A 3,605-nucleotide genomic window follows, 5' to 3' on the forward strand; every position below is an offset into this window, starting at 1 on the left:
CTTACGTTTCACTGTTTATTGCCTGAAAGAAGAAGGAGAGGAATCAAGCAGCATCAAGTAATCTGACAACCACCAGCAGAGAAAAACTGGAGGAGAGAAAAACTGGAGCAGAACACAGCTTTAAGAGGCTGAGTTCCTGTACCTAGAAACACCTAGACCTAGGCTGATATTCCTGGGTAGAAACATGACTGTCTCTGAGGGACAGTCACAGATGTCCTATGAATGAGTCAAGGAATTTTCCATAGACCCAATTCAGGTTTCTGGTCTTCTCAATCATGACAAAATAGATCTCTGTTTTTAAAGCCATACCTGCTCATCTGTGGTTTTTCTGTGTAGCATTATAGCAGCTCTACAAAATTAAGGCATTATTTGGGGCATATTCAGTGACTAATTTACTCTCCTAACATGAAAAAGCAATAATATTATAAAAAATTGTTGTTCTTATTGTTTTTTTGCCAATAACATCAAGTGACTATGACCAACGTTATATGACATGTGGTAAGATGAACAATTTCTCCCTCAAAATGAAAATTAAAAATGGATTTTAACAGTGATCATGTGACAACAAGACCAGTGCATGTTTTTGATATCCAGATAGTTGAGAGTGATGTATTTTTGAAGTACACTCATAGTTTAATTATTCTTATATCTTTTACTATGCAGACTTTAGAAAATGAACTTTCTCTAGACTCTATTTTCAATTCTCTTCACATAGTGAATAATACATGTGCAGAAATATTTTAAATTAAGTATCTAACTCCATTATTGTACTATTTCTTGTTGTTGTTGATATGTGCAATAGCATAGTGTTAGACTCAGCAGAACAAACATTATGCTGCATCCTTCTCATAGTTTGAGTCCACAAGTACAGTAGTTGTATCAACTCATGTTATTAATTCATTTTTGCTGGCCCTCTGTTTTACAAAGTATGATATTCTTCTCCATGACATGATCCCGCTTGATAACATTGTTATAAATCTCTCTCTTATAGATTAATAATATATAATCTATATGATAAGCTACCTTATAAAAGGTAAGGGGAAAAAGACTTATAGTCAGGAATGGACATATGTGTTAGATAAGCAAGAAACTTGTGTTAAAGTAAATAAAATATTTTCATCCAAAGTTTACAGTCATATATGTCAGTGAGATAAAAAGAGATCTAGAGCAATTGCACACTTGAGAAAAACCTTTTGATTATAAAAAGATATAGCAAGAAAGAAAAATTTGCTTACCTCTGACAGTCAACCTATGTCAAACAGTTTGACAATCAAACTCGCTTGGGAGAGCTGAGAGCTATACGGTGGGATTCTAGGTGTGTTTTTCATGATGAAGGACATTTAGCCAAGACCCATGAGGCTGTTGAGGGCTGAAACCCTTCACTCCTTGTGTCATTCAGTGTTCATAACAGTGATTTAGAATCCAAGAGTTGTAGGAGGAGGAACCTTGCCTGTTTATCTCACAGGACCTGAAACCACTAACCCTGGGAAACTTAACCTCTCTTACTGTGCAGTAAGTTTAAATTGCTCACTATAGGATTGCCTTGTTTCTGCCTTCCTACCCTTTAACAAACTCACAGGATTATACGGCTCTGTCAATAAGCTTATTGATTTGTTATACTCCTGGTCAAATAAAGCTGATATTGTGGAAAGACACAATTTTGCATAACTCATATTTTATGCAGCTTGCTCAAAATAGACATGACCAAAAACTTGTGATAAAATCTCACCATCCTCACTTCTGGGAAGTATTCTGATTGTAGTTCTTCCAAGAAAGTTTTGTTCATGCTTCCACCAGTCCACAGTGTACTCAATATTAACTTCCCATAACCACAATTCAAAAACATCACTTTCCGTCAAGTCTTCCTTACTCATTGACTAGCTTTTGCATGTATGTGAGACGATTGAAAATACCATGACTTGGATCAGGTACACCTTAGTTTTCAAAGAGACATGTTTGCTTTTTAACACTTAAAAACATTTCTTAGTAGTAGAGATGCCCAAAACAATACATTATTTGATTAATACATCAATTGGCATTGATTGTGACTCCAAGAAAAATTAAATCCTTGACAACTTCAGTATTTTCTCCATTTTTAAAATGTTATGTGTTTATCTAATTTTTAATGCTTCAGTTTCCTTCACACTGAGGTGTAATCTGCATTTAAGTCTATAGCCTTTTACCTTGATGGTGAAATGTCTCAAGTTCTCTTCATTTTCAGCAAATGAAGTTGCACCACCTGCTTATAGAAGGTTGTTAAAGAATCTTCAGCTGAATCTGCTGCTGCATATATCTTCCTAAAGTACAAATTCACTTATTATTTATCTTAGTATACAGATTGAAAAATTACAGTGAAAGAACAGTACCCTGACATTTTCCTGATTATAAGCCTTGCAATATTCCCTGATTCTATTAGATGAACTGACTCTGTTTATGTACCATTTCCTCATGAGCACAAGTTAATGATCCACTACATTTTTGCAGTTATTGATAGTATTTTTGTGATCCACACATCATTCTTAGTAGGATAGAGGGGCAGAGAAACAAGAGGAAGACTCTTAATCAGACTTATTGACACAGTGTCTACAACTATTGGTCAAGCATTAGAACAATTGTGAGAATGGTTCAGGACTGGGCTATGTTTCATTCTGTTGTGCATAGGGTCATTGTCATAATAATAATTTGATGGCACATAAAAACAACATGACCCACAGAATTTAATGGATTTGCATGGTTAATAATAAAATGCAGCTATACATCTTTCTAGGATCCTCTGCTTTCAGGGAAAGTCCATCTGGCCACTGGAATTATAAATCTTATTTCATATCTTCTTCTGAATATTTTTGGTTTTTTACATCACAACATTGTCTTTGTTGGAAACCTCTCTGTTTCCCTTTCTCCATGTTAACTTTGCTCATGTTTACCTAAGATTCAAGTATCACTTACTCTAGAGAGCTTTCATTTAATCCCTGATAATGTTAACTTCACCTACTTGAATCCACCCTAAGCTAGTGTCTTCATTGTCGACTATCTCAACAAACAAATAAGCAAAGAGATTATGCTGAACCCTTCCATCCATGGTTCTAAGTAATATTCTACCTGTACTTCTTTCAAGACATATTTGATTGTTCTTCTGGATGTTCATGATACTTTTAATGTTCTTCACACAAACCATAATTCAAATGCATAACTTCTTCTCTGGTCTTCACTATTCATTATCCAACTTTCACATGCAATGAGATGGTTGAAAATACTATGGCTTGGGTTAGGCACAGTTTAATCCTCATAGTGACATTCTTATTCTTCAACACTAATAAAGAGGTATTGTGCAGCAGATTTGCCCAATACCATATGTTGTTTGATTTCCCAACTTCTGTTTCCATGAGTACTAGTTCTGAATTGCAGATGGAAGCAAAATAAAATTCTTGACAACTTTATTCTCTCCTACATTAATTGTGATGTCTATTGGTCCAGTTGTAAGGATTTGAGCTACCTTTTCATGGACTTGGAATCCATATAAGATGCTGCAGTCTTTGATTTTCATCAGCAATTTTATTCATAATTTTTTCAGAAAACAACAACACAATGATGTCTATATTCAAACA

Source organism: Echinops telfairi, unplaced genomic scaffold, assembly GCF_000313985.2.
Source record: "Echinops telfairi isolate 266 unplaced genomic scaffold, ASM31398v2 ScPeMD7_7469;HRSCAF=8507_1, whole genome shotgun sequence".
In the NCBI taxonomy this organism is placed as follows: Eukaryota; Metazoa; Chordata; class Mammalia; order Afrosoricida; family Tenrecidae; genus Echinops; species Echinops telfairi.